Source organism: Sander lucioperca, chromosome 16 (assembly GCF_008315115.2).
Source record: "Sander lucioperca isolate FBNREF2018 chromosome 16, SLUC_FBN_1.2, whole genome shotgun sequence".
In the NCBI taxonomy this organism is placed as follows: Eukaryota; Metazoa; Chordata; class Actinopteri; order Perciformes; family Percidae; genus Sander; species Sander lucioperca.
In genome coordinates this window covers 15,508,400-15,528,259 of record NC_050188.1, presented here as the reverse complement: position 1 = coordinate 15,528,259, position 19,860 = coordinate 15,508,400, and the positions used below count along the sequence as shown (strand labels likewise).

The window sequence follows — 19,860 nt, the reverse complement described above, 5'->3', positions numbered from 1 at the left end:
CATCTTCTTCACTCTTCACAGGGACAGAAGTGAACGGGACCTTGATATCAGCCTCCTCCAGCCCTTGAAGCTGCTCTCCCTCCTGACTGCTCCACAGTTGCTCCTGTTCCTCTTTAATGTTTGGGGGCGGCTCTGGCTCCTCCCGGTCCAGACTGGAGCCCCTCTCCTGCTGCTCAGGGGGAACCGAGTCTTTAACCACCGACACCTGCTGGACGTCTGCAGGAAACACAGAAACACTCATTGAGGAAAAAGGTGACTTCATGCTAACTTGGGCTATGTTCACAGTTGGCGTCTTTTTTGACAAGAAAAAGTTGACATGGGCGCTTTTGTAGTGAAAAAAGGCTGGCAGAGTTTTTGATCCAAAAAGCAGCCGAGAGCATCTTTTGTTGCTATGACAAAAGGTCAACGTTACAGGTTCTGAGAGCGCTATGTGGAGCGGTGCTAACGTTAGATAAAACAAAGTGGTGGCGCAACCTAGAGAGAGAGAGAGAAAAACAAAGTGGTGGAGCGAGCTAGAGAAAGAACAGAGAGAGAGAGAGAGAGAGAGAGAGAGAGAAAAACAAAGTGGTGGAGCGAGCTAGAGAAAGAAGAGAGAGAGAGAGAGAGAGAGAGAGAGAGACAAAGTGGTGGAGCGAGCTAGAGAAAGAACAGAGAGAGAGAGAGAGAGAAAAAAACAAAGTGGTGGAGCGAGCTAGAGAAAGAAGAGAGAGAGAGAGAGAGAGAGAGAGAGAGAAAAACAAAGTGGTGGAGCGAGCTAGAGAAAGAACAGAGAGAGAGAGAGAGAGAGAGAGAGAGAGAGAGAGAGAGAAACAAAGTGGTGGAGCGAGCTAGAGAAAGAAGAGAGAGAGAGAGAGAGAAACAAAGTGGTGGAGCGAGCTAGAGAAAGAAGAGAGAGAGAGAGAAAAAGACAAAGTGGGGAGAGAGAGAGAGAGAGAGAGAGAGAGAGAGAGAAACAAAGTGGTGGAGCGAGCTAGAGAAAGAACAGAGAGAGAGAGAGAGAGAGAGAAACAAAGTGGTGGAGCGAGCTAGAGAAATAACACAGAGAGAGAGAGAGAGAGAGAGAGAGAGAGAGAGAGAGAGAGAGAGAGAGAGAGAAAAACAAAGTGGTGGAGCGAGCTAGAGAAATAACAAAGAGAGAGAGCTGGCTAACTCACGTGATCGGGATATGAATCCCGATATGAAAATGAGTATTTCTGTGGGCTCGGGATGGGATGGGAGCGACAACTGATTCCGGTGTCACCCTGTACTCCCTATACCAGGGGCTTTCAAAGTCAGACACTGTGGCGCTCTTCAGCTAAAACTAGAGACAGCTGTGCTATCCAACAACTGACTTCTGTTTGGGGATAGTCATGCTTTAAGTTGTGAAACTACAGTTGACTCAAGCTTTGCTGTCAATTTGCCATTTAGCTGCCGCGGTGTTTGCAGGGCTGTAGTCAAACAGGACTCGTTCAGCAAAACAGAAACATTCAACCGATTCAGCGCCGTCCAGTTACCGTAAAGATCATAATATAGCCGCTCTCCTGTTGTCGTGGCGGCGGGTCTGATGTCGGTATAAACAGACAGTGAACAGTAAGAGAGGAAGGAGTAAAAGGTAACATAATTCATGAAATGAATGTGTTTTATGAAAACATGTTCAAACGTGCTCCTAGTTTGCTGTCGCTAAACACACCAGACTCCATGTAAATAACCAATACTTTTAGCGTGTACAGAGCCAACATATTTTCACGTATGAATTGTTAAATTATGTCTTTATTTCAACCAAACCAGAGTGCTGATAGTTGGGAAAAGTGGAAAAACAAACCCAGACGGATTATCATAGTTTTATTTTGTGTTTCTCAACTTTGAATGAAGTGTCTTTTACCGTGATAAAATTACAGATTATTTACATGGAGTCTGGTGTAGTTTGGTGATGGTGATTTCGGGGACGTTTCATGTTAAACAAAAAGGATCTTCCTCTTTAACAGAAAGGTCGACCTCCTTAGAAATCCTTTCCACAATGTTGTCAGACACTTTGGCACTTTTTTAAAATAGTAAATTGGGCGCATTTGCCCAACATCTAACAGTGAGAGAGAAAGGAGTAAAAGGTAACAAACCTGCTCTGTGTAACCGAAGCTGAGGGGTGAAAACAGCGTCCATTCGCTCCCGTTGTCTCTCGTTCTCCTCTTTTGAACGACAGAGTTCCTCCTCGTACTCTGCTATCGTTGTTTCAAACAGCCCAAATATCTCTTCAGCAGCCGCAGTTAGTCGCTGGTTGACAAAAGCTCTCAGCAGTCGGACTTTAGACATTTTCACAATATGACAGAAGCTTTTTCTCCACACAAAAATCCGTCAAAAACACCGTTTGCTCTCCTTCAAACAGCGCTGTGTTGTTAGCCTGATAAGATCACGTCAACAGCTACCGGGAGATGAGTGAGAGGTAAACATTCAGAAAAAGATGAGCAGCACAAAGTCCGTTCAGACAGGTTTATCCGGACATATAGAGGCTCTGCTGGAGCTCACAAACACACTTTCTCAACACAACAAAGCCACGCTGCTGTTTCTACTCACGTTAGGCGCCATATTGCTCAAATACTAACATCCGGTTCTGTTGCAACTTGGTGGATAACCTTCAAAATAAAAGCCCGTAAACATATTCATATTTTTCATCAAGCAAGTAGTAGGCTATTCAAATAGTGTCACTTTTATCATTTGTGAAAACGTTGTTTTAAGGACTTTGATTCATTAAAAAATGCCTTTGCCTGTTTGTTACGTTGCACATTAACACGTTCTTTGAGTTCTTGAATGTTCTTATTTAATCCAGCTCATGTAGAATTTACTGTTTTCTTCTTCATCAGCAGAAAAAAAAAATCAGTTATATTTAAACATGCAGTCACGAGAGTAATTTTAACAACAAACGGCCCTTACACTCTAATTTATGGTAAAAACTATCTGGTCATCAGTTGGGCCTTTATTTCGAAACACAAAGTGGAAAAAACTGGAGTAAATATGGCTCAAAACTAGCTACCATTTTTTTGAGGAAACCAATGCAAAAATCTTTAAGTATATTTTTATTTAAGTCATTAAAATAACATCTGTATACAAAAAACTGAAGTAATTATGGTGAAACGAGTCACCACTCTTCTCCTCACCAATAGCGGAAGAAGTATTTAGTAAAGTAACTAAAGCTGTAACAGATGAATGTAGCGGAGTAACTAAAGTAACTAGTAACTAAAGCTGGAACAGATGAATGTAGTGGAGTAACTAAAGTAACTAGTAACTAAAGCTGTAACTGATGAATGTAGCAGAGTAACTAAAGTAACTAGTAACTAAAGCTGTAACAGATGAATGTAGCGGAGTAACTAAAGTAACTAGTAACTAAAGCTGTAACTGATGAATATAGTGGAGTAACTAAAGTAACTAGTAACTAAAGTAACTAGTAACTAAAGCTGTAACAGATGAATGTAGCGGAGTAACTAAAGTAACTAGTAACTAAAGCTGTAACTGATGAATGTAGTGGAGTAATTAAAGTAACTAGTAACTAAAGCTGTAACAGATGAATGTAGCGGAGTAACTAAAGTAACTAGTAACTAAAGCTGTAACTGATGAATGTAGTGGAGTAACTAAAGTAACTAGTAACTAAAGCTGTAACAGATGAATGTAATGGAGTGAAAAGTACAATATTTCTCTCTGAAATGTAGCGGAGTAGAAGTAGAAAGTGGCATGAAAAGAAAAGACTCAAGTTAAGTACAAGTACCTCAACATTTGGACTGAAGTACAAGTCCATCCATCTTCTTCCGCTTATCCGGTATCGGGTCGCGGGGGTAGCAGCTCCAGCAGGGGACCCCAAACTTCCCTTTCCCGAGCCACATTAACCAGCTCCGACTGGGGGATCCCGAGGCGTTCCCAGGCCAGGTTGGAGATATAATCCCTCCACCTAGTCCTGGGTCTTCCCCGAGGCCCCCTCCCAGCTGGACGTGCCTGGAACACCTCCCTAGGGAGGCGCCCAGGGGGCATCCTTACCAGATGCCCGAACCACCTCAACTGGCTCCTTTCGACGTGAAGGAGCAGCGGCTCTACTCCGAGCTCCTCACGGATGACTGAGCTTCTCACCCTATCTCTAAGGGAGACGCCAGCCACCCTCCTGAGGAAACCCATTTCGGCCGCTTGTACCCTGGATCTCGTTCTTTCGGTCATGACCCAACCTTCATGACCATAGGTGAGGGTAGGAACGAAAACTGACTGGTAGATTGAGAGCTTTGCCTTCTGGCTCAGCTCTCTTTTCGTCACAACGGTGCGATAAATTGATAGTACAAGTACTGGAGTAAATGTACTTTACATTCCACCGCTGGCCCTCAGTATCTGGTTGTTAATGTTGATGGAAACCAGGCCTCGGGGAACAATTATGTTGGAACCTTACGCTGGATGTACCAACTATGTTAAGGTCAAAGTAGTAAAATGGCTATCCAAAGTAATTCATAATTATCAAAATATTGAATAATTACTGTAATTAAACAATGTGATTTTAAGGTAAATTATGTCATCTCTTGTGTGGCCGGCACTTGAAAACAACAAGAAAGACAATAAAATGACTTAAGTCTCATAAAATATACTAAACTATCAAGAATTATGATTCATATTTAAATAATTATAACCAAGATTAACAGATCAATAACTAGCAAAAGTTGAAGGATTTCGGAGGTCTCGTAGCAGAAGAGGATGGCAAGATTCACTTTTGTACAAAGTTACATAGACAGCTCGTATATTCCAAACCTTTTATTCACAAAATGAATGAAGAAGTAAAACACAATATCTAACTAAATTTAAAGAGCTAAGCTAAAAGGGGCAAACTAATGTGTGTGGTATGAGAAGGTGTGTATGTGTGCGTTGTACAGACAGCGACAGATGGCGGAGCCGTGACCGCATAGAGAGCTGAGCACCAAGGCGGCCGAATCAAAGATGGCCGCTTCTTGTTTCAAGGCCACATGGGTTGTGTCGGTACACGATCCATTCTGCCTGCCTGCATGCGCGGTTGTACGAGGATTTACGACACTGCACGATCTGTTCCACGCTTCCGGTCGACAGCCAAGCTAACGTTAGTTTAGCTAACAGCTAATTCGGCTAACCGCTAGCTGATTGTAGCGGTCTGCCGTTAGCCTCCACAGGGGAGCTAACGTTAGTTTAGCTAACGGCTCATTCGGCTAACCGCTAGCTGATTGTAGCGGTCTGCCGTTAGCCTCCACAGGCAAGCTAACGTTAGTTTAGCTAACAGCTAATTCGGCTAACTGCTAGCTGAGACAGCATGTAATAACTTTAAAAGACCCTCAAAATAAAACTTGAAAATAAACGTTGACATATATAACAAACACCTAACATATATAACAGCTGTTACGTCAGCTCTACTTTACTTGTGCTCATTTAAAATACAATCACTCAATACTTGTCTTAATTTAGCTGTAGCCTGCTTTTCCCATTACGTTTGAGTTAACGTTATTTTAGACTGAATCTAGCTGTCAGCTAGCGGTTAGCCGAATTAGCTGTTAGCTAAACTAACGTTAGCTTCCCGGTGGAGGCTAGCCATAGGCTAGCGTGGAACAGATCGTACGCTCTATGTCCGAGTCAAATCAAAGGGTGTCCGGCAGGAGGCGTAAGCTGTGTCACGACGCTGGTTAACAACTAGTTCAGTCAACCCAGGGTTTCCCAACCCAGTGACGCGCGCGTTCACATTAAAGAGGCGCTGTTTACACAGCACGACCAATCGCAAACATCTACCAGAGCCGCATATTTTACATAAGAAGAGCAAATTATAATTCTACATAAATATGAAGAACACAGGCACGGTTTTACAGGCAAAACGCAATACAGTCGCTGCTTCCTAAAACAGGAAGGAAAGACTGCGAAATAAATAGCCGACGCTGTAAATGTGTAAAACACAACGCTTATCAATATCACTTCCCCATCAGTCAGGCACAAGATCTGACCATGATTACACTTGTGCTTGCCATAAACTGTCGTTGCTTTAGCCTATTATTTCAGTTGCAACCCCGGCAGTGGTAAGCGATCGTGAGAGCAAATAAAAAAAATATAAAAAACATAATTCAAACCGATGTGCGCATTGGCAACACACGGCTGAAGAAAACGACAAATATACGTAATTCCCGGGTTATCGGTCTCAAAATGTTTTAACTTGTCTGAGCGCACCCCTCTCTCTCTCTCTCTCTCTCTCTCTCTCTCTCTCTCTCTCTCTCTCACCGAGAGATTGATTGGTCAGTAGGCGGTGCTTTTACACCGGTTGATCTCTAATATCCAACATAACCTGCTCCCGAGCAGTATTTCTATTTCAATCGTGCAGGCTGCAGGAAGCTTCAGTCCCTGTAGTTAGCTTGGCGCTAAGTTCCTTTTGTTCTTCAGTTGTTTCGGCTTAAGCCCTATTCGCACGGGATTAGTGTTACCTGGCGACCTCTAGCCATTTGTAATAACTACAGGGGTTGTCTGTGATCTTAATCCCGCGCAAATCGACCATGCCTGTAATTTGTCAAGTAGAAATTCCCCCGCAAATGACCTACCATATTTAGTCCTGTGATAATATTAGTCCCGTGCGAATCGACATGTCTGTGATTCGGCAGGTCGTAGGCTATATAATATGAGATGCAGATGATACTAATCCCGTGAAAGTAGGGCTTTAGCTGGTAGACTCTAGCTGAGTCAGTTGTGCTAATTATGTTACAGACAGGCGCTAGCGTCAACTACTGTAGCCGAGTTTGTGTGCATGGCTACCTTTTATGAGTAAGCCAGGCTTTATGCTTGACTTGAGTAATATGGATTGGTTTGTGTTAAGAGACAGAACACTAGCCTGACGTCGTCATACTCAGATTCTAGTCAGAATTACATTACATTACATGTCATTTAGCGGACGCTTTTATCCAAAGCGACTTACAATTGCTATTTATGTCAGAGGTCACTGCGCGCTATCCACTGCGCCATCACCACCCGTGATGTGAGTCTGATACTGCTCCACTGGGCTGTGATTATGAGGCGTGTTTCAACCGAACCGGGACAGAAAATGCCTCTGCACTCAATTGGATAGACCTCCAACCAATCAGAGCAACGGAGACAGACGTCACAGAAGCTGCGAGTCAAAGGCAGGCTTCGACAGAGCAAAGGCAGAGGCGGCAGTTTCCGTGTCGTGCGGACGGCTGTGGCAATGTGTTCTCTGTTCCTCTTTTTAAACGAAGGCGCTGTCGGTATCTTCTATAACAGATGTGATGGCGGAATCTACACATCTCAGTTCTCCAGCGGCAGCCATCTTTGTTGCAAACAAATTCAACCCGAGCGCTCTTTGGGGACGTGGTTTGTCGGTACACGATCCGTTCTGCCTGCACGATCCGTTCTGCACATGCGCAAAATGTTCGCGCATGCGCGGTTGTACGAGGATTTACGACACTGCACGATCTGTTCCACGCTTCCGGTCGACAGCCAAGCTAACGTTAGTTTAGCTAACAGCTAATTCGGCTAACCGCTAGCTGATTGTAGCGGTCTGCCGTTAGCCTCCACAGGCAAGCTAACGTTAGTTTAGCTAACAGCTCATTCGGCTAACCGCTAGCTGATTGTAGCGGTCTGCTGTTAGCCTCCACAGGCAAGCTAACGTTAGTTTGGCTAACAGATAATTCGGCTAACTGCTAGCTGAGACAGCATGTAATAACTTTAAAAGACCCTCAAAATAAAACTTGAAAATAAACGTTAACATATATAACAGCGGTTACGTCAGTTCTACTTTACTTGTGCTCATTTAAAATCCAATCACTCAATACTTGTCTTTATTGTTATTACTGTGAAGTCTTAATTTTGCTGTAGCTGCTTTTCCCATTACGTTTGAGTTAACGTTATTTTAGACTGAATCTAGCTGTCAGCTAGCGGTTAGCCGAATTAGCTGTTAGCTAAACTAACGTTAGCTTCCCGGTGGAGGCTAGCCATAGGCTAGCGTGGAACAGATTGTGCAGGTCGTATCCTCGGTAAAACAGTATTATCTTGCGCATGTGCAGAACGGATCGTGCAGGCAGAACGGATCGTGTACCGACATGGTTGATTACGTTACTGTTGATCATCTGTCCATCATCGTATAAAGCCCGCCCTGACAATTTCATTGGTCCGAACAGCTCCGGTTGGAGCATAGTTGCTCCACAACGGGTCAAGTCCAGACCGAACTTCCCGACCTCATATGTTGTGGGCGGGGCTAAGTTCGGCTGGCAACCAGGCTAGGTTTTCCATGACCGTGGCAACCCTGGACGAGTCTCCAGTCTCGTCCTTAGTGTCTGGTCCTTCGAGTCTCTCTGGGTCCGAGTTCCTGGCTGGTTCTGGTCCTCCACAGTCCTCTCCTTCAGCTGCAGGGGTTTCCTCTGTGTGGATTCTCATGTGACGAACCAGGGCTTCCCTGTAAGAGAATGTTTCGTCACACTCCGAGCAGCTGTAAGGTTTCTCTCCTGTGTGAATTCTCATGTGCGTGCGTAAATATCTCTTATTTGAATAAAACTTTTCACAGACTGAACAAGCGAAAGGTTTTTCTCTCTCTCTTGTGTGGATTTTCATGTGTGTCTTCAGACTTCCATTCTGTGTAAAACATTTCTTACAGACTGAACAGCTAAAAGGTTTTTCTCCTGTATGAGTCTTCATGTGTTTCTTCATATTTGACTTGCAGAAAAATCCTTTGCCGCAGTCTGAGCAGCTGAAAGGGGGATCTTCTGTGTGGATCCTCATGTGTCTCTCTAAAAGTCCACTCCATGCAAAAGATTTCTTACAGACTGAGCAAGTGAATGGCGTTTCTCCTGTGTGAGTTATCATGTGTGACTTAAGACTTGACCTGCACATATATCCTTTATCACAAAGGGAACAACAAAACAAAGGTTTTTCTCCTGTGTGGATTCTCATGTGTGCCTTCAAACTTTCCCTCCGTTTAAAACATTTCTTACAGACTGAGCAACTGAATGTTTTTTCTCTTGTGTGGATTATCATGTGTGTCTTCAAACTTTCCCTCCGTGTAAAACATTTCTTACAGACTGAGCAACTGAATGCTTTTTCTCCTGTGTGGATTCTCATGTGTGCATGTAAACCTCCACTCTGTTTAAAAGAACTGTTACAGACTGAACAACTGAATGGTTTCTCTCCTGTGTGGATTCTAATGTGATCCTCCAGATGTCTGTTTTTGCTAAATCTTTTCCCACACTCATAGCAGCTAAATATTTTCTTAGCAGCACTGCATCTGGAATCGCTGACAGCAACTTCCCCGTTTTGCAGAGGGCTTAAACCTGGCTGATGGTCCTTGGTCTCGTCCCAATCTCTACTGTTATCAGCCTCAGGTTCAGAGTGCAAAGCCTGGTCATGAGCAGCCGGTTGTAAAATATGTACTGGATGTAAGTTCCTGTCTGGTTCTGCTCCTCTACAGTCCTCTCCATCAGCTTCTGTTTCCATGTGTTCAGCTTTTATTTGATGAAGCTGTGAGGACTGAGCTTCCTCTCCATCGTCTTCTTCACTCTTCACAGGGACAGAAGTGAACAGGAACTTGATATCAGCCTCCTCCAGCCCTTGAAGCCGCTCTCCCTCCTGACTGCTCCACAGTTCCTCCTGTTCCTCTTTAATGTGTGGGGGGGGCTTTGGCTCCTCCTGGTCCAGATTGGAGCTCCACTCCTGCTGCTCAGGGGGAACCTCTTCTTTAACCACCAACACCAGCTGGACATCTGCAGGAAGCACTGAAACACACAGAGGAAAACTGTGACTTCATGCTATCTATTGGTGTAACGCTGACGTTCCACTGGCAGCTTAAATAACGGCAGCAGAGCTGAGCGTTTTAAATCATTCCCTATGAGAACAGCGGTAGGAGTGACCAAAGTTGACTCCGAATCAACTTTTGCAGAGGGGTAGCCAATGAGAGTGAAGACTCGTGAATGTGCCTCCAATAGATTATCCTGTGTATACGCACACATATTCTATATTTTAAAATTCAGTGCAAATTAAAAGATTGGGATTTCCTATAGCCTAGTTTATATGACTCTGATGTCAACAGCTAGCTTGTGTGGGTTGACCAGACGTTGGTATTCCTGGTGAGTTTTTATACATTTGTTTCAGTAGTAGCACTGTAGTAACGTTAGCATTGTAGCTATGACAAGAGCTGGTTGCTAGCGTTACATAACGTTATTTGAACTAAACTTTTAAGTAGCAAATTGTGTGACTGGAGGAGAAAACTTGGCATCACTGATGTATGTTCAATCTCATATATATGATATATATATACACACACACACACACACGTGGTTATATATATACTATGGTTTAGCTAACACGGTAAGCTGAAAACCTAAATAAAAGTATGGTGATTACATATAACAAACATATTACAATAAATAGCAATTTCTAGCATTACAGATGTTAGATAAAACAGGTCCAACAACAGATAATAAGCAACCAATATATTTAAGCCTTACATCATTATTATTATTATTACTACAGGCAAATTAATTTGTGATCTTATAGCAGTAAAATACAGTATGTATATGTCTTTCCTTGTATTAATAGGCATCCAGTGTCAGTGTTGGGAATCAAACCTAACAGACTTGTGAATTCCGCACCATCATCTACACGATTAGCGATAGTGCGTTCCATTTGTACTCTGCGGTCAAAGACGGAAAACACGCCCCCTGACCTCAGATTTCCGAGCGCCAAAGTCAGAAAACCTCAGAGTAACCCAAGCTCAAAATCCAACATGGATGCCCCGTGCATTAACAGCAATGAAAGCTGTAGTAACATACAGCTTATTAGCACTTCTGTCTTATTTGTGTCCCACTAAATCAGTTGTACACACAGTTCTGTCCAACTTCTATCTGTGGAAATGTTGCTACGCTGTTTGTATGCACAAAAAAAGCATAATGCGTTTTTATGAGCTGGTAGTGCTAACAATGGCTAACCAGGCTAACGCTAACCCCACAATGAAAAATTTTTACTTGTAAATCAGAGTTTCTGCAGGTTTTACCAAGTCGAATTTAAGACTTTTTTTAAGATGATTATGAATGAAATTTAAGACCGCTGTCACAACCTAGACTAAGCCCTAAATTCAGTCTTTCAGGCCAAGTATCGCTAAACTTGCACATCCCCATAGATGAAGAATAAAATCGGTTTCATGTCTGTGGTACAATCTGAAAGAGGCTCGCGCCAATAACACCAAAGCTGATTGGCTGCAATATAAGTTGTATGTTGGTGTCATTTGTAGTCATCGAAAGAAAGAACTACAACACCACGGAATGAATAAAAATGAGCATTAGAGGCAGTGTTGCATGGAACTAGGACAATAAAGACCCGTTTGAAATGATTTAAGACCTAGAACACAATACTTGATCATCCATTCACAGTCGTATGGACGATGTATCGGGTTCTGTTTCAGATTCTGGCTCAAACTGGTAAGGAAATAGACGACGTTGTTGTTGCAGCGCCGTTGTTTTCAGCTGCATGTGCGCGGCCCAGGGGGGGGGGCGTCTTAACGCCCGCTATGGTAAGGGACGTGACATTTCCGACACACTCTAAAGGCGGGTTCACACCAAGGTGAAATCAAAAAGAAAAATTGAGTCGTGCCATTCGCGCGACTTTAATCGCGGGATCAAATTTGGATCATTTGTGTTTAATTGTGTTAACAGCCCTCACGTACCCGCCGGTGTAGAGCTCTAGGCTCCAACGACGTTTCTTTCCGTCTTCATATGGCCAAAGAAACCACTGTTGCTGCTTAGTGCCTGGTGTGGAAGTCACAGATACATCTGAAAATTAAACGGTGCCTTGTCTGGATTAATAACGTCACCTGGCGGAGCCAAAAGCACGGTAATGTTTTAACGCCGCGTCTGATGTCTGCTACTTCCAGCGCGACTTGAAATACAGATTGTGTTGTTATTTTTTTTTTTTTTTTTAATCGCAATAAACGGATAAAAAGTAGGCCGAAATAACAGCATCATGATGGTGATTTGGCAGTGTATTTTTCATTTTATTTACCTGAAGTTGCTGCACTTTGGCTGCTGTCTGTAGATTCCTTCATGAACAACTCGTATTCATTCGGATGTTTCATACGCAAATGTCTTAACAGCGGCGATGTTGTGTGTTGTTTAGGGTCCTTGCCACCACGAGAAAAATCGGCATTGCAGATTGAACATGTAGCTCGACTTGAATCGCCCTCTTTTGACTGGAAGTACTGCCAAACTACACTTGTTCTGCCCGAGTTGTTGGGTCTCCTGCTGTACTGGCTGCCGTCGCTGCAGCTCTGCAGCCGGGCTCCTCCGTCACCTCCGCCTCCTGCAACCGCCTTCACCTCCTTAGATGGAGCCACTGGTGGAGAGAGAGAGAGAGAGAAAGAGAAAGGGAAATCATGGTCAGACGGAGAGCTCCGTGACTTCTAGCTAGAGATGGTCTGATACCATTGTTTGCGTCCCGATACCGATTCCGATACCTGAACTTGCGTATCGGCCGATACAGAGTACCGATCTGATACCAGCGTGTTAAAAATACATTTCAGTGTTTCCCACAGATTAGAGAGCAATTTGTGGGCGGCACGCTCCTCTCCTACTCTTTCTTCAATGCCTAACGAATCTTTCTTTCCCAGTGTGTCTTTCTGCTTGAGCAGCACTGGTTGAAGCCTAAAAATATTGTAAACAAATTAATAACATAACTAATTGGGACTGTTGAGCTCTGTTTCAGACCGATACCTCCGGTTCAGGCTGGTCCTCGTCCTCAACACGGGCCTTTTTCAGTCGCGGGAAATACTTTTCAATACTCATCTGGATTGAAGCAGCAAACATTCAGTGTAAGAGTAAAAAAAATGACATAACGTTGTTTATAATAACTTTATTTGATTCACAGCTGCTACATATGGTGTTTTGACCTCGACAACCCGACTGCATTTTACCGCAAACTTGCGACGAGTTAACTTTCTAAAGCGGGCGCAATCGCTTGTTTGCTAAGGGTCGGGTCGGGACTCCAACATTAACACACTGACAACATTGTATTCAGAATTTAAATATTTTGATAGCACTTTTTAACGTGTGATTGTGTAAAAGGTGTTCACGAGATACCAACCTTTTGTGAACTTCAGGCAGGTGTTGATTGTGCGGCGCACCGCCACAATATAGTCTATGTGTGGAAACACTGCATTTTTAGGGATGCACCGAACCTAGATTTTTGGAGTTCGGCCGAATACCGAATCCACTGGTTAAGATTCTGCCGAAACCGAATACTGAATCCTACTCCCATCCTCAGTCCATTAACACAGTAAACACATCACCGTACCTGAAGTTGCTGCACTTTGGCTGCTGTCTGTAGATTCCTTCATGAACAACTCGTATTCATTCGGATGTTTCATACGCAAATGTTTTAACAGCGGCGATGTTGTGTGTTGTTTAGGGTCCTTGCCACCACGAGACAAATCGGCATTGCAGATTGAACATGTAGCTCGACTTGAATCGCCCTCTTTTGACTGGAAGTACTGCCAAACTACACTTGTTCTGCCCGAGTTGTTGGGTCTCCTGCTGTACTGGCTGCCGTCGCTGCAGCTCTGCAGCCGGGCTCCTCCGTCACCTCCGCCTCCTGCAACCGCCTTCACCTCCTTAGATGGAGCCACTGGTGAAGAGAGAGAGAGAGAGAGAGAGAGAGAGAGAGAAAGGGAAATCATGGTCAGACGGAGAGCTCCGTGACTTCTAGCTAGAGATGGTCTGATACCATTGTTTGCTTCCCGATACTGATTCCGATACCTGAACTTGCGTATCGGCCGATACAGAGTACCGATCTGATACCAGCGTGTTAAAAAAATACATATATTTTTAGGGATGCACCAAATCCAGATTTTTGGGGTTCGGACGAATACCGAATCCGCTGGTTAAAAAGGTCCCATGGCATGAAAATTTCACTTTTTGAGGTTTTTTAACATTAATGTGAGTTCCCCCAGCCTGCCTATGGTCCCCCAGTGGCTAGAAATGGTGATAGGTGTAAACCAAGCCCTGGGTATCCTGCTCTGCCTTTGAGAAAATGAAAGCTCAGATGGGCCGATCTGGAATCTTCCCTTTATGACGTCATAAGGGGAAAGGTTACCTCCCCTTTCTCTGCTTTGGCCGCCCAGAGAATTTGGCCCACCCATGAGAGAGAGAGAGACATCATGGCTTGCAAACAAGCAAAGTGGCAGTTGGTCAAAGCCACATGCACATGCATTCCTTTATTAAACAAAGAGAAACGTTTCCCCTTTGTCCTAAAATGGCCATAAATTGATACTAGATTAGCTGCTTTATGTTTACTGCTGCAATGAAAGAAATGCAGAGGAGGAGAAAAAGAGAATCTGTCACCACAAAATCATCTGTTGAGTGTGATCGTTATACTATATATTACTATATTCTATGAAGACTGTTTCAGTTAAATACATTTGATGGATATATTCATTAGGCCTGTCGCAATATGCAATAAATCAATTAATCGCATGATAAACAAAAATGAGCTCGATAATTTTTCCGCCCGCAATAATTTCCATTTGCATGCTTTTTGTTTTCATCCATTTTATTTATTGTTTTTGGTTGTTTTGTTCATTAATTGTGGATATTTAAAATGTCTTCCAGTTCCAGTGTTTGGCTAAATATTCATTAGAAATAAAAGTTTATTGATCTCTGAAAAGATGTACCTGCATTATTTATATATATATTTTAGGGGTGGGAATCACCAGAGGCCTCACGATACAATATCATTGCGATTTTAAACATATTGAAATATTCTGCGATATATTGCAATTTATTACTTTTTTTTCCCAACTTCAAATTTTTCCCAAATTTCAAATTATGTCCCCAAAAGGAAACTTACTGTTTAATCTTAAAAGATACTTTTCTATGTTTGTTCATCTCACTTCAATTTTATTGCTGCAAAATGAGATTGTCAATGGGATTGTCAAGCAGACAAACTGACCAACACATACAGTATCTCACACAAGTGAGTACACCCCTCACATTTTAGTAAATATTACACCCCTATGTTAAATTCCCATAGAGGCAGGCAGACTTTTATTTTGAAAGGCCAGTTATTTCATGGATCCAGGATACTATGCATCCTGATAAAGTTCCCTTGGCTTTTGGAATTAAAATAGCCCCACATCACCACATACCCTTCACCATACCTAGAGATTGGCATGGGGTACTTTCCATAAAATCATACCAGCTATTAGACTAACTGAAATAAAACCATGCCAATCTCTAGGTATGGTGAAGGGTATGTGATGATGTGGGGGTATGGTGAAGGGTATGTGATGATGTGGGGACCAAGGGAACTTTATCAGGATGCATAGTATCCTGGATCCATGAAATAACTGGCCTTTAAAAATAAAAAGCTGCCTGCCTCTATAGGAATTTAACATAGGGGTGTACTCACTTTTGTTTCCAGCGGTTTAGACATTAATGGCTGTGTGTTGAGTTATTTTGAGGGGACAGCACATTTACTCTGTTATACAAGCTGTACACTTCATACTTTACATTGTAGCAAAGAGTAATTTCTTCAGTGTTGTCCCATTAAAAGATATAATGAAATATTTACTAAAATGTGTACTCACTTTTGTGAGATACTGTATATAATAATAGATCAATACTTGGCTTCTTTGTGTATATATATATATATATATATATATATATATATATATATATATATATATTTTTGGACAGACACGTCGTGTCTCCTAACGCATGTGTGTCTATCCAGGCTGGAGGTTCAAATCATCATTTCTTGCTGAATTTCCAAACGATTTTCAATCGATTTGCTTTCCTGCAAATGCCAGACATTTATTTATGATAAAGGATACTTGTTTCAATTTAAAAAAAAAGTGCATTTTCAAAAACTATATAAGATATTGTGTAGATAGTAACAGTACAAAGCTTTGAGCCTTAATATATTTTAAAATGGTGAGTTATAAAAACATTCACCCCTGTACAATAGTCATGAAGGGTGACATTAGCTAAAGGGGTGGGGGTGAGGGGGAGGGGACGCCGAGTATCGATCTTCTATCACATATGTGTTGGTCAGTTTGTCTGCTTGGCAATCCCATTTTACAGCAAGAAAGCTGAAGTGAGATGAACAAACGGAGAAATGTATCCTTTTAGAGGAAACAGATGTTGACAAAGTTTCCTACTGGGGACATCATTTGAAATTTGGAAACATTTGAAGTTGGAAAAAAGGTAATAAATTGCAATGTATCGCAGAATATTGCAATACGTTCAAAATCGCAATAATATCGTATTGTGACATAAGTAGATAGATAGATACTTTGTTGATCCCCAAGGGGAAATTCAAGATCCCAGTAGCTTAAAGACATCACACACACACAGAACATACACATACATCCTAAACAGGATGATAAAATAACAAATCCACATGAAAAATATGGACAATAAAAGAAAAGATACTAAATAAAAAATCCACATGAATGTACTATAAGGGATGTATAAGCATGAGAGGCTTGCAGTGACAGGGCAGGGCAGGGACTGACCCTGTGATTCAGTACGCATGCTAAGGTGCTCTATGAGAGGGTGTGTGTGTGTGTGTGTGTGTGTGTGTGTGTGTGTGTGTGTGTGTGTGTGTGTCTGTGTCAGTATGCATGGTAAGGTGCAAATGAGTCCAATAGTGCAAGGATAAAGTCTAGAGGCCAGCATTAAATATGGACAATATAAGAGAATAATGTAGACATAGTCATTTAAAAACTATAGCAGTGCAAGGATAAAGTTTAAAAAAAAGACAGCATTAAATATGGGCATTATAAGGGAATGAAGTAGACAGTAGGATAGACAGTATCGTGAAGATATCGTATCGTGAGGCCTCAACCCTAATAGAGACCAATATCAGGCTGTAAACATGTTAAATTCGGCTGTGAAGTTTGGATTTTTTTTAACATGAGGCTCTATGGCGATTGAGCTGCCGCTTTATAAACGCACGACAAAGCATCTTTATTATTATGGCCAATATACAGTACAGTATACCCACTACAATACATTAGACTACACCACTGCAGTAAACAGTGTGAGAGGTTGTTTACAGTAACATATGTTTGTTAGATGTGAGAAAAGACAGTCACAAACAAGAAACATTTAACCGTTTCAGCGCCGTTCACTTACCGTAAAGATCCGAATACAGCCGCTCTCCTGTTGCGACGAAAACAGCGTCCATTCGCTCCCGTTGTCTCTCGTTCTCCTCTTTTGAACGACAGAGTTCCTCCTCGTACTCTGCTATCGTTGTTTCAAACAGCCCAAATATCTCTTCAGCAGCCGCAGTTAGTCGCTGGTTGACAAAAGCTCTCAGCAGTCGGACTTTAGACATTTTCACACTATCACAGAAACCTTTTTCTACACACAAACTCTCTTGCGTCTAGCGCTGTGTTTACACCGTTGCCACGCTGCGTTGCTAAACTATTAGCGTGCGAAGCTAACTTCAACAGCTCCGTAGCTACCGGGAGATGAGTGAGAGGTAAACATTCAGAAAAAGATGAGCAGCACAAAGTCCGTTCAGACAGGTTTATCCGGACATATAGAGGCTCTGCTGGAGCTCACAAACACACTTTCTCAACACAACAAAGCGAACCTACTGTTTCTACTCACGTTAGGCGCCATATTGCTAAAATACTAACATCCGGTTCTGTTGCAACTTCGTGGATAACCTTCAAAATAAAAGCCCATAAAGATATTTAATTATTCCAATTCAGCTTTCTATATTTTTCATCAGGCAAGTAGTAGGCTATTCAAATAGTATCACTTTTATCATTTGTGAAACGTTTTGTTTTAAGGACTTTGATTTATTAAAAAAAAAAAAGCCTTTGTCTGTTTTAGTTACATTGCACATTAAAGCGTAACTCTCGCCAAAATGCAACCTAAGGTCTTTTTGTGAATGTACCCGTGTCAAACTTTCATTTAAAAGCATATTTAGGACGGAATCACCACTTTTAAGATTTACCGTATTTTCGTTTTTCGGTCAAATGGCCTTTTGAATAAGAGTGCTCGGGGCACTTTGATGCTAGCCTCAAAATAGCTATTTTTAAAACACTAAGAAGGCTCGACACAACATGAGACTTTGCTCCAAGTATCACCTTAACGAAAGCTTTGACAACATTGTTTGTGTACCCAGATTTTACTAAAAAGAAAGGTTTTGAGCAACTATATTATATATTATTTATTTATTTATTTAATAAATAAATAAACAAACATGAATTCATGCGATTAGAAGAAGAATCAGCAGACTAACCCATTGCGCCATTATACCACAACTATTTGTATATTATTTTTTTTGTTCCTTTATAGGCCAGGTGATTTGTCATATTTACACATTTTAAGTAGCCTATAAGATCATGCTTAAGGGTACTTATATAGCTAGCCTGTATAATGTTCCTTAATGTTATTATTTTATTTAACCTTTATTCAACCAGGTAAGCCAATTAAGAACAAATTCTCATTTGCAACGAGGCCAGGCTGAGACAAGGCATAAAATGTGCAAGACAACATAGAGTTACACATTAAATACGCAAAATATAAACATACAAAATACAACAAAGAGTCTACAAAAAAAATAGAGGTCAAATATAAATACTGATTGTAGTACAGAATCTGTATACAGTTTGTGCAAATGGAAAAGTGCAAAAAGCATTAAACAGATATTAAACAAACATGACAGAAGTGCAGGTAAGAATGTGCCACTATGCAAGGGAGCGTAAGAGATAATAAAGTGAGCGTGTGTTTGTAGCTTAAGGCTACTAATCTCATAAATAAATCTGGGTTAAATGGCTCACTGCACTCACTCACAGCAGGACATTGACGTTGCTGATCTTTGGCTCCTTAGATGGTCAGTTACCACCATCTAGTGGACAGATAGTAGAACTCTATCATCTGATGTTTGCCTTCTGTGAAGACCTGTTACCATGTTTGTGAGGCTACTCGCAGCTACTGTGGGAGTTGCAAAGAGGCATCAGTAGAGTGGTGTGCGATACTGCAAAATTTAGTATTGATCTGATACCAAGTAAATACAGAGCCAGTATCGCCGATACCGATACGATATCAATACGATACCGATACTTTTGAATAATTAAGGTGCATTTTGAGATTAAGACTGAAAAAGGCAATCTTTTATACAGTTTAAGCTACAATTTTTTTGGATTTAAGTGTCAAAAAATGCTTACATTTGGATTGTAACGCTCTATTGATTTTAATAAGTTTTGTTTTTGTTGCAGCTCTGACTCTGATTTTAATTAACAGGTGAAGAGAATCTAATGCAATGGTGTTATTGAAAACACTGCATAATGTGCATGGCTGTTAATGTTGTAAAAAAAAAATTTTAACTGTAAAAATGTTCTACAGCAACATATTGTATTGTGTAGTATTAACAGCGATGTACTGGCAACTCGAGTTGCCAGGTAACTTCTGTAATTTAAATAGAATACAAAATCAAACAAGATTACAATTCATTGTTGTATTTCTGTTAACAAGTAGTTGCTGTAATTTGTACACAACAAAAACCTAAAAGGTACCGTATACTGTAATTTTTTTCTACAGTAATTAACAGCACTTTTAAAAGACTTTATTGGCAACTTTTTTGCCAGGTATTTACTGTAAAATCTACACTCAAATTCGTTACAGCGTGGATGCATCATCAAATTGCTAAATCTGAATGACTTCTCATGACCTTGAAGTGGTTTTGTGATTTTTCCTTTGGATTATTAATGAGTTAAAGTGCCCATATTATGAAAAAAAAATCACTTTTTCTGGGATTTTGGGGTGTTATTTTGTGTCTCTGGTGCTTCCACACACATACAAACTTGGAAAAAAAAAACATCCATGCTAGTAGTCCTTACCTAGCTACTGA

The 19,860-nt window shown here is 41.5% G+C and overlaps 2 pseudogenes; both read right to left on the bottom strand.

The window, feature by feature from the left end:
• Window positions 1-17,648, bottom strand: part of LOC116064162 — a 33,080-nt pseudogene extending 15,432 nt beyond the window's left edge.
• On the bottom strand, window positions 8,472-17,463 carry LOC116064159 (annotated as a pseudogene).
• Window positions 17,649-19,860: the final 2,212 nt, after the last annotated feature.